Source organism: Alexandromys fortis, unplaced genomic scaffold (assembly GCF_014885135.2).
Source record: "Alexandromys fortis isolate MF-2015 unplaced genomic scaffold, M_Fortis_MF-2015_v1.1 scaffold_37, whole genome shotgun sequence".
Taxonomy (NCBI): Eukaryota; Metazoa; Chordata; class Mammalia; order Rodentia; family Cricetidae; genus Alexandromys; species Alexandromys fortis.
In genome coordinates this window covers 12488856-12497037 of record NW_026067914.1, presented here as the reverse complement: position 1 = coordinate 12497037, position 8182 = coordinate 12488856, and the positions used below count along the sequence as shown (strand labels likewise).

Below are 8182 nucleotides of genomic sequence, written 5' to 3'. Positions count from 1 at the left end.
TCAACTCCTTTAAAAATCCGCCATTAGAAAGTCCTTCATGATTTGATTCAGACAGTTAGCACATCACAACTTAAATTTAGCCATCCATTCTTTTTAAAAAGCATATCATATTGTTTTCTTTATTTATTCCTTCCTTCCTCTTTGAAAAATTAAAAGTTTAGTTATTCAGTTGAATCACCAGACATGAAAATGCATCTTTGTGACATACAGGAAAAACTGTTTACCGCAAAAGCTTTTATTCTTTTTCTTTACTGGAAGAAGGGGGATTTCTTGCATTCTTGTTGATAATTCAAAACTTATCTATACTGCTTAAAGCAGTGTCTAATGAAAACTGTTTTTTTTTTTCAACTTGGCATTTCTTTTCAACACTATCACTAAAAGATGAATCTCTCTCAGTTCTCCAAGAGTAATATGGAGATCTTTGAGGTGGTGGGCACCCAATACATTTTTATTAATCTTGATGTCTAAAACAAATGTAGGACGAGAACAAATGAAGATCAGTAGAAAGCAGAGATGGCTTATTAAGAACGAATACAATTTCATGGAAGGAAGTGGTTCAGAAATGGGATGGAGATTAGAAACTAAATGACAATACTGTTGAAAGACTTTAGGGCTTTTATAACCCAATAATGTATGATTTTTGCACAGTATGAGCTTCTACCGAGTATGCTGTAAGTTAGAATGTAGGTGGAAAGAGTTTGTAGTCTTTATCTTTGTCAACTGGTTTCTTTCACACATATATTTCATCCTGTCTGAAAAGATTTTTAGATCTCACTTTTTGTCTTTTTTTTTCTGTCTTAAGTGTGATAGAATAAAATGCAGGAATGCTCTGTTATTTGGAGTTGGCAGTCATAATCAAATGCCACATATTGAGTGGTTAGGGAAGGATCAGTTCAAGTGGTTGTGGAAGGTAGAAGTTCACAATGAGACAAGATCAAGGCAACAAAACCAATTTCATTTTCTAGCACCATTTTTTTTTCTAGGCAATTTTCCTTGGTTGTGTCTGAATATTATTGTCTCTCTGTTTCCCATTATGTATGAAGGAGACAAGGAGAGAGAAAGAGACAGAGAGACAGAATGACAGATCATCTGCATGCTGGTGTCATATCTCACGAACTGATAAGTATTTTGTGCGCATATATATCTATGCACTTTGTGTATATGCCTACATAAGACAGAAGAAGATACCATGTGCTTACACCTCTCACTCTCTATTCATATTTTGAAACAAGCCTCTCACATAAACCTAAGCTCACCAGGTAGTTAGTGACTGGCTAAGAAGTCATGTGATATTTTTGTGTATATACCTCTAAGTGATCAGGTTGTACATATGCGATTTTTATGTAATTTTTGAGGCTATATTCTCAGGTCCTCATGTTTGTGCAGCAAGCATGCTACCTACTCAGTCATCTTCCTACTTTTCCCATTGTATATGAATTATATTTCTTGTATGTTCTGCTTTGAAGGCTTCAATGCACCATTGAAAAGGAAGAACATCCAATTAATAAAAATTTAGTTCAGACAATATGAAACACTCAGTGGAGTTATAATTATTGTTGATGTCTTTCTAGTCACCTAACCATACAATTCAGGATAAATTCTATATTTCTACTCTGTCAATTATTTTCTATTGTGGAATAAATAATAACTGACTTGAATTCTTCCTCAATAATTTAAAAACTAAAACTCCTATTTTACTGTCAGTACATTTCCTTAGAATCGACAATCAACCATTTTATTAAATGTGAAAACTACAGTTTTGGAAACAGTATGATTCAAGGAAGCCAAACTAATTTTTCCTTTCCCCCCTTTATACTAAATTGCCATATTTTCACTTAAAAATAGTAATTATGTGTTCAAATATAAATATTACCTTCTCCATACTTCCTTATAGCTTACAGAAACACTTGCTTGTAGCTGATACTTAAGACTTCAGATACAGGGATTTTTTTTTCTTTTTTGCTTCCTCAATTTTGCAGAGGATCTCTTTCTTTGTGTTTCTGATGTGTGTGTGTGTGTGTGTGTGTGTCTGTGTCTATGTCTGTGTGTCTGTGTCTGTGTGTGTGTGTGTTCTAACCCTCAATAAATGCAATTCTTCAATTGTTGATTCTGTGTGCTTCTGTCAGTGGTGTTGGAGATTTCTCCACTGATACCTGTGCATTAGAGGTTTTTCCGCCCTTGATTACTATACTTTAAAGAAAATGAGCCAGAACAAGACCTGGAAACTGTCACTTTTGAGAACTTGTCTTGGGATTTTTTGTGAAGATTTCCCCCTCATCAAGGGAAAACATTAAGAAAAAGTTTCCAGTGATCAGTTCAGTTTCTAAACAAAGAAACCATGCCTCTATCTGCATGTCTCTATCTGCATCTTTTGGTGAGGAAGAATCCTACATCCTAGTAAATCAAATTGGCTGGATGCACATCACTGAGGACATATTTATAGACAAACTTCAGTTTAACATTTAACCTCATGCTCAGTGCCCAGGAGAGGACAGTTCAGTCAGATAAACCTGAGAAAATGCACCTCACAACATAAAACTCAGAGGAGTCTCTCAGGATCAATAAGGTAATAACAGAGTCAGTCATCTAGTACAGACTCAATCACCCAGTCTGAGTTGTTTGTCTCTCCTTCATCTTTCACTGTCTTGACTAAAATAACACATTGGTACAGTTCTTGTGGTCAAATAACAGCAAGTAGAACTACTATCTTGATGTATAAGACACTGAGTTAACTGTAATTAAGAACCAACTCCCAGACAAGGGATCCTCATTCAAAATATCAAGACTATGATTGGATAGAAGAATCTATATATCTTATTTAATTACCATGACTTAAAATTAGAACTCGGCAGCAACATTAATTCCAGAAAGCCCACAAACACATGGAAATTAAACAATGCTTATCTGAAGCATAAATGGGTCAAGGAAGAAAAAAAGCAAGAAATTTAAAACTTCCTAAAATTTAATGAAAATGACCACACAACGAACCCAAATTTATGGGACACAATGAAAGCAGTGTTAAGAGGCAAGTTAATAGCACTGAATGCCTACATAAAGAAGCTAGAAAAATTCCATGCTAGTGAATTAACGAACATTTGGAGACTTGAATACAAAAAGAAGCAAACTCACCTAAGAGAACTAGATGTAAGGAAATAATCAAATTGAGAACTGAAATCAATGAAATTGACAGAAAGAAATCAGTGAGACAATGACTTGGTTCTTTGAGAAAAATCAACAAAATAGACAAATCTTAATCCAAACTAATCAAAAGACAGAGAGAAAATATCCAAATTAAGAAAATCAGAAATGAAAAGGAGGAAATCAGAGGAAATACAGAGAATCATCAGGTCATATTTTGAAAACTTGTACCTCACAAAATTGGAACTATTAAAGGAAATGGACAACTTTCTGGATAAATATCACTTATCAAAGTTAAACTAAGACGACCAAATTAAATAGACCTATAAAAAAAAAGCCCAGGACCAGATGGTTTCAGTTCAGAATTCTACTAGATTTTCAAAAAAGAACTAATGCTAATACTCCTCAAATTGTTTCACACAATAGAAACAGAAAGAACATTGCCAAACTGTTTTTATGAGGCTACATTTACCCTGATACTTAAACCACAGAAAGACATTACTAAAAAATAAAATTACAGACAAATCTCACTCATTAACATCGATGCAAAAATACTAAATAAAATGCTGGTAAATTGAATCAAGAACACATTTATCATCTTTATAAAGGAGGGCTACTGACTGTTTTGAGTTAATCTTGTATTCTGCTACATGGTTCTGACCATCATTCACCATGATCAAGTCAGCTTCATCCCAGAGATGCCGGGATGGTTCAACATATGAGAATCTGTCAACGTAATCCAACATATAAACAAACTGAAAAATAAATACTACATGATCATCTCATTACATGCTGAAAAAGCTTTAGAGAAAATGCAACATCCCTTCAAGGTAAATGCCTTAGAGAGAGCATGGATACAAGGAACATACCTAAACATAATAAAAGCAATATGCAGCAAGCCATCAGCCAATATCAAACTAAATGGAGAGAAGCTCACAGGGATATCACTGAAATCAGGAACAAGACAAGGTTGTCTATTTTCCCCATATCCATTCAATATATTTCTTGAGGGCCTAGCTAGAGCAATGAGACAACATAAGGAGATCAAAGAAATACAAATCAGAAAAAAAAAGAAATTAAACTCTCATTATTTGCTGGTGATATGATAGTTTATATAAGCAACCCCAAAAATTCTATCAAGGAACACCTACAACTTATAAACAACTTTCTGTAATGTAGCAGAATACAAGATGAACTCAAAAACGTGAGTAGCCCTCCTTTACAAAGATGATAAATGGGCTGACAAAAAAAAAAATCAAAGAAACATCACACTTCACAATAGCCACACATAGCATAAAATATCTCAGAGTAACTCTAACCAAACAAGTGGAAGACTTGTATGACAAGAACTTTAAATCTTTGAAAAGGGAAATTGAAGAAGTCGCCAAAAATGGAAAGATCTCCCATGCTCGTAGGTAGGTAGAATTAACATAGAAAAAAATGCCAATCTTATGAAAAGTCATCTACAGATTAACTGCAATGTCTATCAAAATCCCAGCAAAAATCTTTACAGACCTCGAAAGAACGATATTCTACTTCATATGGAAAAGGAAAAACCCAGGATAGCCAAAACAATCCTGTACAATAAAAGAACTTCTGAAGGTATCACAATCCTGACTTCAAACTCTACTACAGCTACAGTACTAAAAACAGCCTGGTATTGGCATAAGAACAGACAGGAGGACCAATGGAACCAAATAGAAGACTTGGATATTAATCCACACATCTTTGAACACCTGGTTTTTGACAAAGAAGCTAAAATATCAAGTGGAAAAAAGAAGCATATTTAACAAGTGGTGCTGGCATAACTGGGTATCAACATGTAGAAGAATGAAAATACATCCATATCTATCACCATGCACAAAACTCAAGTCCAAATGAAAACCTCAACATAAAGCCAGCCACACTGAACCTCACAGAAGAGAAAATGGGAAGTACATTTGAACCCACTCGCACAGGAGACTACTTTCTAAATATAACCGCAGTAGCACAGACACTGAGAGCAACAATGAATAAATGGGAGCCCCTGAAACTGAAAAGCGTCTGTAAAGCAAAGGACATGGCCAGCAAGACAAAATAGCAGCCTACAGAATGGGAGAAGATCTTCACCAACCCCCACGTCAGACAGAGGTCTGATCTTCAAAATATATAAAGAACTCAAAAAATTAGTCATCAAAAGAACAAACAATCCCATTAAAAAATAGAGTACATATCAAACATATGTTTTAAGGCTGGAAGCCCTCTCTCTGAAGTGAATCTAATAGCATCTAGCTTGGGTAGATTCCTTTTAACTGTTCTCTTTGGTGGTACAGGAACAGGTGCTCCACTCCCTGATTCTTCATCAGGTTCAGCTTCTGCAGGATCTCTCTCAGGAGAGGCTGGAGGTGGGAAGGGAGGAAAAGTATCATCGTCTACATGATCATAATCTGGTATTTCAAACAAGCCATTCTCTTCTTGCTCTAACCTCTCCATCAAACGTCCTGACGGCCGACAGCGCAAACCATGTTTGATAAGACAAAATTCAACGGGAAAGGTCATGAGAACCTAGGACCTTCTGCCCAGGGATGGCACCACCCACAATGGGCTGGGCCATCTCACATCAGTTACTAATTAAGAAAATACCCTACAAGCCTGGTCTTATTGAGGCATTTACTCAGGCTGAGGACTTGAAAACACTAATCAGACACATGGAGCACTGGGCACATAGGCTATTCTCCAAACTGCAATTTGAAGATTTTATTGACAGAGTTGAAAACCTGGAAAATAAACAAGGAGGTTCAGACCTATTTAAAATGAATATGACTTTATCTCCCTATTGTACATGAAGATTTTGTTAACTATAATGATAAAGTTGAAGAAACTAATAACCTCAATGCAACCGCAGCTGGATTTGATCCCTTTTTGACAAGCTCATCTGACAGCAAGAAGTTGGCTTCTGAATCCAGTTGGTGTCTAACAGAAGAGCAGCAACAGAGGACTGAGTGGGATAAACAACTGGCCTTGGAAAGAAGGCAGGCAAAGCTACTGAGTAAAAGCCAGTCCCTAGAAAATGGTGTGTTAATGAGTACATCCTGGGCACAGACAGTGGGAGAGAGCAGTACTGGTGAGGATCAAGAAGACTCAAATGGATTAAACACAGACACTGCAGATGCTCCACATGTTCCTTCTGCCAATACAAAAGAAAAGGAACAGTTTGATGCAGAGGAACCACTCTAACTTGGACTAACCCAGAAATGTTCCAAGTAGCCAGACTTCCACACAGAACCCTACAGAGTTTGGGGTTATTTGTAAATTTTTCTACTTTGTATAAGTCTAAGTCATAAAACTTCTATGGATTCCTGCTTAAAATACAATGACTATTTATTTAAAAAAAATGGAGTACAGACCTAAACAGAGAACTCTCAACAGAGGAATCTAAAGTGGCTGAAGGACACCTAAGGAAATACTCAATATTCTTAGTCATCAGAGAAATGTAAATAAAAACTATTTTGAGATTCCATTTTACACCTGTAAGAATGGCCAAGATCAAAAACAGTGATGACAACTTATGCTGGAGAGGTTGTGGAGTAAAGGGAACACTCCTGCATTGTTAGTGGGAGTGCAAGCTGGTACCACTCCTTAGAATATTAATATGGCAATTTCTCAGAAAATTAGGAAACAACCTGCCTCAAGACCCAGCAATACCTCTTTTGGGTATATAGCCAAAGGATGCTCAAGCATACCACATGGACATGTGCTCAACTATGTTCATAGCAGCTTTGTTTGTCATAACCAGAGCCTGGAAACAACCTAAGTGCCCCTCAACAAAAGAACGGATAAGGAAAATGTGGTACACTTACTCAATGGAGTACTACACGGCAGAAAAAAATAATGACATCTTGAAATATGAAGGCAAATGGTTGGAGATAGAAAATATATAGAGTGAGGTAAGCCAGATTCATGAAGACAATTATGATATGTTCTCACTCATAAGTGCTGTTTAAACATTAAGCAAAGAAAACCACACTACAAATCATAATCCCAGAGAACATAAACAAAGAAAGAGGACCCTAAGAGAGACATATATGGATCTAATATACATAGTAAGTAGATAATATCTCCTAAGTGAATTGGGAGCATGGGTACTATGCGAGAATATTGAAAGGGAGGGGAGCAGAGAAAGATGTAGAGCTCAATAAAATTAAGAATAAAAAAGATCAGGGCTGAAATACATTAGCACTGGTGATTTAATTTGAGATGCTTGCTCACCTTCTCTCATGAAGTCTGGCATGAGTTCTTCACCATAGAGCATGCTGAAACCTGCACAGATGCCCAGATGATGTCTCAAATCCTGAAGGATATAGGGACTACAGATTAGGGACCAAGATTTATATATCAGACATAGAAGTCTGCCCTCCCATATGTGACTACAATTGTTGGCAATGCTAAGAAAGCTGCTGCTGATGCAGATGACTTTGTGCGTATCTTACTTTCAGTTTTTCTCCCCTGAGAGAATTCATACTAGATTTTAGAATCTAGGCTAGAACTTCAACAACAACAAAAAAAGTAAAAATTGAAAAAGAAATTATTTCTACAGGAAGAATGATGATTTTAGGGTTAAGTGTTGGTTCAGTTATTAGAAGAGAAGATACTCTCACAATGGGCACAGCAATTTCGTGAACACTGTCTGTTTCAACTAACATAGAGACTGCAATGTCAATCACAACAAAAGATGTTACAGATGTCAGCTTTTCTAGTTTGATGCTGGAAAAACTTCAATTACTGCAACATCAAAAGTAGAGAATGGTCTGTTTAATGTATCATTAATTGGGTCCAAATACTCTTATTGTTACTTCTAATATGCTGTCACAAAAGATAGCTAGTGAATTGGCAAACGGGCTGACACCAACATACAATACAGACCTTTATGACTGAGAAAAGTTATTATCAGATGATGCATATAATGGGTTTACTTGTTCTTAAATACATTGTACTGACGTTAAACAAGCTTTCCAAATGTGCATAAGCTTTAGTTTAGCATATGGTATTCTTAATAAGTATAGTA

The 8182-nt window shown here is 36.1% G+C and overlaps 1 pseudogene; it reads left to right on the top strand.

Moving 5' to 3' along the window:
• The first annotated feature begins 5640 nt into the window (after nucleotides 1-5640).
• Nucleotides 5641-6364, top strand: LOC126499654 (TIMELESS-interacting protein-like; annotated as a pseudogene).
• Nucleotides 6365-8182: the final 1818 nt, after the last annotated feature.